Raw genomic sequence first — 12,293 nt, 5'->3', positions numbered from 1 at the left:
GTATCTGAAGCCGTTAGTCAAAGTCAGTCAAGTTCTATGCACTTCCGAGAGAACATTTGTTTTCACAAAACGAAGACTTGCAAGTGGAGGTTTCAGGATAGCTGTGTCTGATGCCTGATGAATCCACAGGGACATCAGACAGGGACTGATGAATCCACAGGGACATGTTGAAATGCAGTTTAACTGTGTCAGTTGACTCTTTTCGGTTGTGGAGAAGTATGAGTCAGAACTGATTTACACTTTTTAAAACTCTCAACGAGCTAGCCAGGAGTCGAACCTAGAATCTTTAATCTTTTACATTAAATTTCACGGTGCTGTATGCAAAGGCAATGTGTCTGTACTCTGCAGAACGGTATGTTGAAAATGACAGTAAAATAACTGGGTGAGTCCTGGGTAGTGTGCATTCTAAAACTATGATGATCAAAGGACAGGTAGTCTTGCCGTGACCCGGATTCGAACCGGGGTTACTGTGGCCACAACACAGAGTACTAACCACTATACTATCACAGCCACACTAATGCCTGAAAGAACAGCTTATTGTTGTAAAATATCTTCAGCACTGAATGTCAAATGCCTTTGTATCTGAAGCCCTTAGTCAAAGTCAGTCAAGTTCTATGCACTTCCGAGAGAACATTTGTTTTCACAAAACGAAGACTTGCAAGTGGAAGTTTCAGGATAGCTGTGTCTGATGACTGATGAATCCACAGGGACATCAGACAGGGACTGATGAATCCACAGGGACATGTTGAAATGCAGTGTAACTGTGTCAGTTGACTCTTTTCGGTTGTGGGGAAGTATGAGTCAGAACTGATTTACACTTTTTAAAACTCTCAACAAGCTAGCCAGCAGTGGAACCTAGAATCTTCTGATCCGTAGTCAGACGCGTTATCCATTGCACCACTAGCCCACTGTGATGGAAATCTACATTAAATTTCACGGTGCTGTATGCAAAGGCAATGTGTCTGTACTCTGCAGAACGGTATGTTGAAAATGACAGTAAAATAACTGGGTGAGTCCTGGGTAGTGTGCATTCTAAAACTATGATGATCAAAGGACAGGTAGTATGCATTCTAAAACTATGATGATCAAAGGAGAGGCTGGTGAAGCCAAGAGGAATCACAAAAAAGGTGTTCTCTTCACCACTCTTGCTGTGACCCGGATTTGAACTGGGGTTGCTGCGGCCACAACGCAGAGTACTAACCACTATACGATCACGGCCACTTACTTGCCTGAGACACCAGCTTCTTGTTGTAGAATGTCTTCAGCAGTGAATCTTAAATGCCTTTGTATCTGAAGTCCTTAGTCAAAGTCAGTCAAGTTCTATGCACTTCCGAGAGAACATTTGTTTTCACAAAACAAAGACTTACAAGTGGAGGTTTCAGGATAGCTGTGTCTGATGACTGATGAATGCACAGGGACATCAGACAGGGACTGATGAATCCACAGGGACATGTTGAAATGCAGTGTAACTGTGTTAGTTGACTCTTTTCGGTATGCAGTGTAACTGTGTCAGTTGACTCTTTTCGGTTGTGAGGAAGTATGAGGCAGAACTGATTTACACTTTTTAAAACTCTCAACGAGCTAGCCAGGAGTCGAACCTAGAATCTTCTGATCCGTAGTCAGACGCGTTATCCATTGCGCCACTAGCCCACTGTGATGGAAATTTACATTAAATTTCACGGTGCTGTATGCAAAGGCAATGTGTCTGTACTCTGCAGAACGGTATGTTGAAAATGACAGTAAAATAACTGGGTGAGTCCTGGGTAGTGTGCATTCTAAAACTATGATGATCAAAGGACAGGTAGTGTGCATTCTAAAACTATGATGATCTACTATGATGATCAAAGGAGAGGCTGGTGAAGCCAAGAGGAATCACAAAAAAGGTGTTCTCTTCGCCACTCTTGCCGTGCCCCGGATTCAAACCAGTGTTACTGCGGCCACAACGCAGAGCACTAACCACTATACTATCACAGCCAGACTAATGCCTGAAAGAACAGCTTATTGTTGTAAAATATCTTCAGCACTGAATGTCAAATGCCTTTGTATCTAAAGCCCTTAGTCAAAGTTAGTCAAGTTCTATGCACTTCCGAGAGAACATTTGTTTTCACAAAACGAAGACTTGCAAGTGGAGGTTTCAGGATAGCTGTGTCTGATGCCTGATGAATCCACAGGGACATCAGACAGGGACTGATGAATCCACAGGGACATGTTGAAATGCAGTGTAACTGTGTTAGTTGACTCTTTTCGGTTGTGGAGAAGTATGAGTCAGAACTGATTTACACTTTTTAAAACTCTCAACGAGCTAGCCAGGAGTCAAACCTAGAATCTTTAATCTTTTACATTAAATTTTACGGTGCTGTATGCAAAGGCAATGTGTCTGTACTCTGCAGAACGGTATGTTGAAAATGACAGTAAAATAACTGGGTGAGTCCTGGGTAGTGTGCATTCTAAAACTATGATGATTAAAGGACAGGTAGTGTGCATTCTAAAACTATGATGATCTACTATGATGATCAAAGGAGAGGCTGGTGAAGCCAAGAGGAATCACAAAAAAGGTATTCTCTTCACCACTCTTGCCGTGACCCGGATTCGAACCGGGGTTACTGCGGCCACAACGCAGAGTACTAACCACTATTCTATCACAGCCACACTAATGCCTGAAAGAACAGCTTATTGTTGTAAAATATCTTCAGCACTGAATGTCAAATGCCTTTGTATCTGAAGCCCTTAGTCAAAGTCAGTCAAGTTCTATGCACTTCCGAGAGAACATTTGTTTTCACAAAACGAAGACTTGCAAGTGGAGGTTTCAGGATAGCTGTGTCTGATGCCTGATGAATCCACAGGGACATCAGACAGGGACTGATGAATCCACAGGGACATGTTGAAATGCAGTTTAACTGTGTCAGTTGACTCTTTTCGGTTGTGGAGAAGTATGAGTCAGAACTGATTTACACTTTTTAAAACTCTCAACGAGCTAGCCAGGAGTCGAACCTAGAATCTTTAATCTTTTACATTAAATTTCACGGTGCTGTATGCAAAGGCAATGTGTCTGTACTCTGCAGAACGGTATGTTGAAAATGACAGTAAAATAACTGGGTGAGTCCTGGGTAGTGTGCATTCTAAAACTATGATGATCAAAGGACAGGTAGTGTGCATTCTAAAACTATGATGATCTACTATGATGATCAAAGGAGAGGCTGGTGAAGCCAAGAGGAATCACAAAAAAGGTGTTCTCTTCGACAATCTTGCCATGACCCGGATTCGAACCGGGGTTACTGCGGCCACAACGCAGAGTACTAACCACTATACTATCACAGCCACACTAATGCCTGAAAGAACAGCTTATTGTTGTAAAATATCTTCAGCACTGAATGTCAAATGCCTTTGTATCTGAAGCCCTTAGTCAAACTCAGTCAAGTTCTATGCACTTCCGAGAGAACATTTGTTTTCACAAAACGAAGACTTGCAAGTGGAAGTTTCAGGATAGCTGTGTCTGATGCCTGATGAATCCACAGGGACATCAGACAGGGACTGATGAATCCACAGGGACATGTTGAAATGCAGTGTAACTGTGTCAGTTGACTCTTTTCGGTTGTGGAGAAGTATGAGTCAGAACTGATTTACACTTTTTAAAACTCTCAACGAGCTAGCCAGGAGTCGAACCTAGAATCTTTAATCTTTTACATTAAATTTCACGGTGCTGTATGCAAAGGCAATGTGTCTGTACTCTGCAGAACGGTATGTTGAAAATGACAGTAAAATAACTGGGTGAGTCCTGGGTAGTGTGCATTCTAAAACTATGATGATCAAAGGACAGGTAGTGTGCATTCTAAAACTATGATGATCTACTATGATGATCAAAGGAGAGGCTGGTGAAGCCAAGAGGAATCACAAAAAAGGTGTTCTCTTCACCACTCTTGCCGTGCCCCGGATTCAAACCAGGGTTACTGCGGCCACAACGCAGAGCACTAACCACTATACTATCACAGCCAGACTAATGCCTGAAAGAACAGCTTATTGTTGTAAAATATCTTCAGCACTGAATGTCAAATGCCTTTGTATCTGAAGCCCTTAGTCAAAGTCAGTCAAGTTCTATGCACTTCCGAGAGAACATTTGTTTTCACAAAACGAAGACTTGCAAGTGGAAGTTTCAGGATAGCTGTGTCTGATGCCTGATGAATCCACAGGGACATCAGACAGGGACTGATGAATCCACAGGGACATGTTGAAATGCAGTGGAACTGTGTCAGTTGACTCTTTTCGGTTGTGGGGAAGTATGAGGCAGAACTGATTTACACTTTTTAAAACTCTCAACGAGCTAGCCAGGAGTCGAACCTAGAATCTTCTGATACGTAGTCAGACGCGTTATCCATTGCACCACTAGCCCACTGTGATGGAAATCTACATTAAATTTCACGGTGCTGTATGCAAAGGCAATGTGTCTGTACTCTGCAGAACGGTATGTTGAAAATGACAGTAAAATAACTGGGTGAGTCCTGGGTAGTGTGAATTCTAAAACTATGATGATCAAAGGACAGGTAGTATGCATTCTAAAACTATGATGATCAAAGGAGAGGCTGGTGAAGCCAAGAGGAATCATAAAAAAGGTGTTCTCTTCACCACTCTTGCCGTGACCCGGATTTGAACTGGGGTTGCTGCGGCCACAACGCAGAGTACTAACCACTATACGATCACGGCCACTTACTTGCCTGAGACACCAGCTTCTTGTGGTAGAATGTCTTCAGCAGTGAATCTCAAATGCCTTTGTATCTGAAGTCCTTAGTCAAAGTCAGTCAAGTTCTATGCACTTCCGAGAGAACATTTGTTTTCACAAAACAAAGACTTACAAGTGGAGGTTTCAGGATAGCTGTGTCTGATGACTGATGAATGCACAGGGACATCAGACAGGGACTGATGAATCCACAGGGACATGTTGAAATGCAGTGTAACTGTGTTAGTTGACTCTTTTCGGTATGCAGTATAACTGTGTCAGTTGACTCTTTTTGGTTGTGGGGAAGTATGAGGCAGAACTTATTTACACTTTTTAAAACTCTCAACGAGCTAGCCAGGAGTCGAACCTAGAATCTTCTGATCCGTAGTCAGACGCGTTATCCATTGCGCCACTAGCCCACTGTGATGGAAATCTACATTAAATTTCACGGTGCTGTATGCAAAGGCAATGTGTCTGTACTCTGCAGAACGGTATGTTGAAAATGACAGTAAAATAACTGGGTGAGTCCTGGGTAGTGTGCATTCTAAAACTATGATGATCAAAGGACAGGTAGTGTGCATTCTAAAACTATGATGATCTACTATGATGATCAAAGGAGAGGCTGGTGAAGCCAAGAGGAATCACAAAAAAGGTATTCTCTTCACCACTCTTGCCGTGCCCCGGATTCAAACCAGTGTTACTGCGGCCACAACGCAGAGCACTAACCACTATACTATCACAGCCAGACTAATGCCTGAAAGAACAGCTTATTGTTGTAAAATATCTTCAGCACTGAATGTCAAATGCCTTTGTATCTAAAGCCCTTAGTCAAAGTTAGTCAAGTTCTATGCACTTCCGAGAGAACATTTGTTTTCACAAAACGAAGACTTGCAAGTGGAGGTTTCAGGATAGCTGTGTCTGATGCCTGATGAATCCACAGGGACATCAGACAGGGACTGATGAATCCACAGGGACATGTTGAAATGCAGTGTAACTGTGTTAGTTGACTCTTTTCGGTTGTGGAGAAGTATGAGTCAGAACTGATTTACACTTTTTAAAACTCTCAACGAGCTAGCCAGGAGTCAAACCTAGAATCTTTAATCTTTTACATTAAATTTTACGGTGCTGTATGCAAAGGCAATGTGTCTGTACTCTGCAGAACGGTATGTTGAAAATGACAGTAAAATAACTGGGTGAGTCCTGGGTAGTGTGCATTCTAAAACTATGATGATCAAAGGACAGGTAGTGTGCATTCTAAAACTATGATGATCTACTATGATGATCAAAGGAGAGGCTGGTGAAGCCAAGAGGAATCACAAAAAAGGTGTTCTCTTCGCCACTCTTGCCGTGCCCCGGATTCAAACCAGTGTTACTGCGGCCACAACGCAGAGCACTAACCACTATACTATCACAGCCAGACTAATGCCTGAAAGAACAGCTTATTGTTGTAAAATATCTTCAGCACTGAATGTCAAATGCCTTTGTATCTAAAGCCCTTAGTCAAAGTTAGTCAAGTTCTATGCACTTCCGAGAGAACATTTGTTTTCACAAAACGAAGACTTGCAAGTGGAGGTTTCAGGATAGCTGTGTCTGATGCCTGATGAATCCACAGGGACATCAGACAGGGACTGATGAATCCACAGGGACATGTTGAAATGCAGTGTAACTGTGTTAGTTGACTCTTTTCGGTTGTGGAGAAGTATGAGTCAGAACTGATTTACACTTTTTAAAACTCTCAACGAGCTAGCCAGGAGTCAAACCTAGAATCTTTAATCTTTTACATTAAATTTTACGGTGCTGTATGCAAAGGCAATGTGTCTGTACTCTGCAGAACGGTATGTTGAAAATGACAGTAAAATAACTGGGTGAGTCCTGGGTAGTGTGCATTCTAAAACTATGATGATTAAAGGACAGGTAGTGTGCATTCTAAAACTATGATGATCTACTATGATGATCAAAGGAGAGGCTGGTGAAGCCAAGAGGAATCACAAAAAAGGTATTCTCTTCACCACTCTTGCCGTGACCCGGATTCGAACCGGGGTTACTGCGGCCACAACGCAGAGTACTAACCACTATTCTATCACAGCCACACTAATGCCTGAAAGAACAGCTTATTGTTGTAAAATATCTTCAGCACTGAATGTCAAATGCCTTTGTATCTGAAGCCCTTAGTCAAAGTCAGTCAAGTTCTATGCACTTCCGAGAGAACATTTGTTTTCACAAAACGAAGACTTGCAAGTGGAGGTTTCAGGATAGCTGTGTCTGATGCCTGATGAATCCACAGGGACATCAGACAGGGACTGATGAATCCACAGGGACATGTTGAAATGCAGTTTAACTGTGTCAGTTGACTCTTTTCGGTTGTGGAGAAGTATGAGTCAGAACTGATTTACACTTTTTAAAACTCTCAACGAGCTAGCCAGGAGTCGAACCTAGAATCTTTAATCTTTTACATTAAATTTCACGGTGCTGTATGCAAAGGCAATGTGTCTGTACTCTGCAGAACGGTATGTTGAAAATGACAGTAAAATAACTGGGTGAGTCCTGGGTAGTGTGCATTCTAAAACTATGATGATCAAAGGACAGGTAGTGTGCATTCTAAAACTATGATGATCTACTATGATGATCAAAGGAGAGGCTGGTGAAGCCAAGAGGAATCACAAAAAAGGTGTTCTCTTCGACAATCTTGCCATGACCCGGATTCGAACCGGGGTTACTGCGGCCACAACGCAGAGTACTAACCACTATACTATCACAGCCACACTAATGCCTGAAAGAACAGCTTATTGTTGTAAAATATCTTCAGCACTGAATGTCAAATGCCTTTGTATCTGAAGCCCTTAGTCAAACTCAGTCAAGTTCTATGCACTTCCGAGAGAACATTTGTTTTCACAAAACGAAGACTTGCAAGTGGAAGTTTCAGGATAGCTGTGTCTGATGCCTGATGAATCCACAGGGACATCAGACAGGGACTGATGAATCCACAGGGACATGTTGAAATGCAGTGTAACTGTGTCAGTTGACTCTTTTCGGTTGTGGAGAAGTATGAGTCAGAACTGATTTACACTTTTTAAAACTCTCAACGAGCTAGCCAGGAGTCGAACCTAGAATCTTTAATCTTTTACATTAAATTTCACGGTGCTGTATGCAAAGGCAATGTGTCTGTACTCTGCAGAACGGTATGTTGAAAATGACAGTAAAATAACTGGGTGAGTCCTGGGTAGTGTGCATTCTAAAACTATGATGATCAAAGGACAGGTAGTGTGCATTCTAAAACTATGATGATCTACTATGATGATCAAAGGAGAGGCTGGTGAAGCCAAGAGGAATCACAAAAAAGGTGTTCTCTTCACCACTCTTGCCGTGCCCCGGATTCAAACCAGGGTTACTGCGGCCACAACGCAGAGCACTAACCACTATACTATCACAGCCAGACTAATGCCTGAAAGAACAGCTTATTGTTGTAAAATATCTTCAGCACTGAATGTCAAATGCCTTTGTATCTGAAGCCCTTAGTCAAAGTCAGTCAAGTTCTATGCACTTCCGAGAGAACATTTGTTTTCACAAAACGAAGACTTGCAAGTGGAAGTTTCAGGATAGCTGTGTCTGATGCCTGATGAATCCACAGGGACATCAGACAGGGACTGATGAATCCACAGGGACATGTTGAAATGCAGTGGAACTGTGTCAGTTGACTCTTTTCGGTTGTGGGGAAGTATGAGGCAGAACTGATTTACACTTTTTAAAACTCTCAACGAGCTAGCCAGGAGTCGAACCTAGAATCTTCTGATACGTAGTCAGACGCGTTATCCATTGCACCACTAGCCCACTGTGATGGAAATCTACATTAAATTTCACGGTGCTGTATGCAAAGGCAATGTGTCTGTACTCTGCAGAACGGTATGTTGAAAATGACAGTAAAATAACTGGGTGAGTCCTGGGTAGTGTGAATTCTAAAACTATGATGATCAAAGGACAGGTAGTATGCATTCTAAAACTATGATGATCAAAGGAGAGGCTGGTGAAGCCAAGAGGAATCATAAAAAAGGTGTTCTCTTCACCACTCTTGCCGTGACCCGGATTTGAACTGGGGTTGCTGCGGCCACAACGCAGAGTACTAACCACTATACGATCACGGCCACTTACTTGCCTGAGACACCAGCTTCTTGTGGTAGAATGTCTTCAGCAGTGAATCTCAAATGCCTTTGTATCTGAAGTCCTTAGTCAAAGTCAGTCAAGTTCTATGCACTTCCGAGAGAACATTTGTTTTCACAAAACAAAGACTTACAAGTGGAGGTTTCAGGATAGCTGTGTCTGATGACTGATGAATGCACAGGGACATCAGACAGGGACTGATGAATCCACAGGGACATGTTGAAATGCAGTGTAACTGTGTTAGTTGACTCTTTTCGGTATGCAGTATAACTGTGTCAGTTGACTCTTTTTGGTTGTGGGGAAGTATGAGGCAGAACTTATTTACACTTTTTAAAACTCTCAACGAGCTAGCCAGGAGTCGAACCTAGAATCTTCTGATCCGTAGTCAGACGCGTTATCCATTGCGCCACTAGCCCACTGTGATGGAAATCTACATTAAATTTCACGGTGCTGTATGCAAAGGCAATGTGTCTGTACTCTGCAGAACGGTATGTTGAAAATGACAGTAAAATAACTGGGTGAGTCCTGGGTAGTGTGCATTCTAAAACTATGATGATCAAAGGACAGGTAGTGTGCATTCTAAAACTATGATGATCTACTATGATGATCAAAGGAGAGGCTGGTGAAGCCAAGAGGAATCACAAAAAAGGTGTTCTCTTCGCCACTCTTGCCGTGCCCCGGATTCAAACCAGTGTTACTGCGGCCACAACGCAGAGCACTAACCACTATACTATCACAGCCAGACTAATGCCTGAAAGAACAGCTTATTGTTGTAAAATATCTTCAGCACTGAATGTCAAATGCCTTTGTATCTAAAGCCCTTAGTCAAAGTTAGTCAAGTTCTATGCACTTCCGAGAGAACATTTGTTTTCACAAAACGAAGACTTGCAAGTGGAGGTTTCAGGATAGCTGTGTCTGATGCCTGATGAATCCACAGGGACATCAGACAGGGACTGATGAATCCACAGGGACATGTTGAAATGCAGTGTAACTGTGTTAGTTGACTCTTTTCGGTTGTGGAGAAGTATGAGTCAGAACTGATTTACACTTTTTAAAACTCTCAACGAGCTAGCCAGGAGTCAAACCTAGAATCTTTAATCTTTTACATTAAATTTTACGGTGCTGTATGCAAAGGCAATGTGTCTGTACTCTGCAGAACGGTATGTTGAAAATGACAGTAAAATAACTGGGTGAGTCCTGGGTAGTGTGCATTCTAAAACTATGATGATTAAAGGACAGGTAGTGTGCATTCTAAAACTATGATGATCTACTATGATGATCAAAGGAGAGGCTGGTGAAGCCAAGAGGAATCACAAAAAAGGTATTCTCTTCACCACTCTTGCCGTGACCCGGATTCGAACCGGGGTTACTGCGGCCACAACGCAGAGTACTAACCACTATTCTATCACAGCCACACTAATGCCTGAAAGAACAGCTTATTGTTGTAAAATATCTTCAGCACTGAATGTCAAATGCCTTTGTATCTGAAGCCCTTAGTCAAAGTCAGTCAAGTTCTATGCACTTCCGAGAGAACATTTGTTTTCACAAAACGAAGACTTGCAAGTGGAAGTTTCAGGATAGCTATGTCTGATGCCTGATGAATCCACAGGGACATCAGACAGGGACTGATGAATCCACAGGGACATGTTGAAATGCAGTGTAACTGTGTCAGTTGACTCTTTTCGGTTGTGGGGAAGTATGAGGCAGAACTGATTTACACTTTTTAAAACTCTCAAAGAGCTAGCCAGGAGTCGAACCTAGAATCTTCTGATCCGTAGTCAGACGCGTTATCCATTGCACCACTAGCCCACTGTGATGGAATTCTACATTAAATTTCACGGTGCTGTATGCAAAGGCAATGTGTCTGTACTCTGCAGAACGGTATGTTGAAAATGACAGTAAAATAACTGGGTGAGTCCTGGGTAGTGTGCATTCTAAAACTATGATGATCAAAGGACAGGTAGTATGCATTCTAAAACTATGATGATCAAAGGAGAGGCTGGTGAAGCCAAGAGGAATCACAAAAAAGGTGTTCTCTTCACCACTCTTGCTGTGACCCGGATTTGAACTGGGGTTGCTGCAGCCACAACGCAGAGTACTAACCACTATACGATCACGGCCACTTACTTGCCCGAGACACCAGCTTCTTGTTGTAGAATGTCTTCAGCAGTGAATCTCAAATGCCTTTGTATCTGAAGTCCTTAGTCAAAGTCAGTCAAGTTCTATGCACTTCCGAGAGAACATTTGTTTTCACAAAACAAAGACTTACAAGTGGAGGTTTCAGGATAGCTGTGTCTGATGACTGATGAATGCACAGGGACATCAGACAGGGACTGATGAATCCACAGGGACATGTTGAAATGCAGTGTAACTGTGTTAGTTGACTCTTTTCGGTATGCAGTGTAACTGTGTCAGTTGACTCTTTTCGGTTGTGGGGAAGTATGAGTCAGAACTGATTTACACTTTTTAAAACTCTCAACGAGCTAGCCAGGAGTCGAACCTAGAATCTTTAATCTTTTACATTAAATTTCACGGTGCTGTATGCAAAGGCAATGTGTCTGTACTCTGCAGAACGGTATGTTGAAAATGACAGTAAAATAACTGGGTGAGTCCTGGGTAGTGTGCATTCTAAAACTATGATGATCAAAGGACAGGTAGTGTGCATTCTAAAACTATGATGATCTACTATGATGATCAAAGGAGAGGCTGGTGAAGCCAAGAGGAATCACAAAAAAGGTGTTCTCTTCGCCACTCTTGCCGTGCCCCGGATTCAAACCAGTGTTACTGCGGCCACAACGCAGAGCACTAACCACTATACTATCACAGCCAGACTAATGCCTGAAAGAACAGCTTATTGTTGTAAAATATCTTCAGCACTGAATGTCAAATGCCTTTGTATCTAAAGCCCTTAGTCAAAGTTAGTCAAGTTCTATGCACTTCCGAGAGAACATTTGTTTTCACAAAACGAAGACTTGCAAGTGGAGGTTTCAGGATAGCTGTGTCTGATGCCTGATGAATCCACAGGGACATCAGACAGGGACTGATGAATCCACAGGGACATGTTGAAATGCAGTGTAACTGTGTCAGTTGACTCTTTTCGGTTGTGGAGAAGTATGAGTCAGAACTGATTTACACTTTTTAAAACTCTCAACGAGCTAGCCAGGAGTCAAACCTAGAATCTTTAATCTTTTACATTAAATTTTACGGTGCTGTATGCAAAGGCAATGTGTCTGTACTCTGCAGAACGGTATGTTGAAAATGACAGTAAAATAACTGGGTGAGTCCTGGGTAGTGTGCATTCTAAAACTATGATGATTAAAGGACAGGTAGTGTGCATTCTAAAACTATGATGATCTACTATGATGATCAAAGGAGAGGCTGGTGAAGCCAAGAGGAATCACAAAAAAGGTGTTCTCTTCGACAATCT

The 12,293-nt window shown here is 42.3% G+C and overlaps 1 protein-coding gene and 7 non-coding genes across 8 annotated transcripts in view; 1 reads left to right on the top strand and 7 right to left on the bottom strand.

Moving 5' to 3' along the window:
• LOC132988731 (cilia- and flagella-associated protein 54-like) overlaps positions 1 to 12,293 on the top strand; it is a 96,851-nt gene that overhangs the window by 44,456 nt on the left and 40,102 nt on the right. The gene's annotated exons all lie outside the window — the stretch shown is intronic.
• On the bottom strand, positions 439 to 510 carry trnah-gug (transfer RNA histidin (anticodon GUG)). Its single transcript has one exon. It is a non-coding gene; the product is annotated as a tRNA-His (tRNA).
• On the bottom strand, positions 1,578 to 1,650 carry trnar-acg (transfer RNA arginine (anticodon ACG)). Its single transcript has one exon. It is a non-coding gene; the product is annotated as a tRNA-Arg (tRNA).
• Positions 3,247 to 3,318, bottom strand: trnah-gug (transfer RNA histidin (anticodon GUG)). The gene has a single exon. It is a non-coding gene; the product is annotated as a tRNA-His (tRNA).
• On the bottom strand, positions 5,058 to 5,130 carry trnar-acg (transfer RNA arginine (anticodon ACG)). The gene has a single exon. It is a non-coding gene; the product is annotated as a tRNA-Arg (tRNA).
• trnah-gug (transfer RNA histidin (anticodon GUG)) lies at positions 7,399 to 7,470 on the bottom strand. Its single transcript has one exon. It is a non-coding gene; the product is annotated as a tRNA-His (tRNA).
• On the bottom strand, positions 9,210 to 9,282 carry trnar-acg (transfer RNA arginine (anticodon ACG)). Its single transcript has one exon. It is a non-coding gene; the product is annotated as a tRNA-Arg (tRNA).
• trnar-acg (transfer RNA arginine (anticodon ACG)) lies at positions 10,603 to 10,675 on the bottom strand. Its single transcript has one exon. It is a non-coding gene; the product is annotated as a tRNA-Arg (tRNA).

This window comes from Labrus mixtus, chromosome 14 (genome assembly GCF_963584025.1).
Source record: "Labrus mixtus chromosome 14, fLabMix1.1, whole genome shotgun sequence".
Lineage (NCBI taxonomy): Eukaryota > Metazoa > Chordata > Actinopteri > Labriformes > Labridae > Labrus > Labrus mixtus.
Note: the sequence above shows the minus strand (reverse complement) of the source record. Positions and strands in the feature narration are given on the sequence as shown.